The sequence below is a fragment of the Schistocerca americana genome, chromosome 1, assembly GCF_021461395.2.
Source record: "Schistocerca americana isolate TAMUIC-IGC-003095 chromosome 1, iqSchAmer2.1, whole genome shotgun sequence".
Taxonomy (NCBI): Eukaryota; Metazoa; Arthropoda; class Insecta; order Orthoptera; family Acrididae; genus Schistocerca; species Schistocerca americana.
In genome coordinates this window covers 205,464,852-205,465,588 of record NC_060119.1, presented here as the reverse complement: position 1 = coordinate 205,465,588, position 737 = coordinate 205,464,852, and positions in this window count along the sequence as shown.

Genomic DNA, 737 nt, shown 5'->3' with positions numbered 1-737 from the left:
CGGCTAATGGCGAACAATCAGTTGACGTAATTTCAAAGATAAGATAGGTGAGTAGTTCTTATTCTGTCGTACAGTCAGTCGCGCACTGGGAACTCAGCTATATACTTTGTAAATGTAAATCATTTTCTTCATGTGGGGTGCACAACCACATATTTGTTGAGGGAAATAGCAAAGTTTACATTTCGGCTATTTAGCGTACAGTTATTTACTTTATTGAAATAGTATTCAATACGTGTATATAGAAGCTGAGATGAGGCCTTTGCAATTTCGTTTTGTAAATATAGTTGATTTCAGTTGCTTGCAACAGAGGTTATGTCTATTGTTGTATGCTGATTGAGTTGCACAGCGTGGCTAAGTGAAGACTTCACCAATGATGTCTTTTGCTATTCAGGACAAGCAAGAAAGTTCCTCATGAACGGAGCTGGTTTTAGCTGTTTTGCGACCACAGTAACATTGGTTTCCAGAGCGCTGCTGGGAGATGATAGTACTGCGTGGTTATAATTAGTGCAGCTACTCATGAAGATGCAGCGTGGGCTGTAGTTATCGCATGCCAGCGAAACTTCGTAGATATGCTAACGCGTTAATGCGTAACGAATTAACGCTGGAAAAAGCAGTTCTAGTTTTGGCCAGAAGGTGCAAATCTGATGCTGTAAAGCATCTCTTGACATCTCCCGCACTCGTATTGAACAAACTGTGTAAGCGGTGGTTAATAATAAAATAAACATTATGCCTTTCTC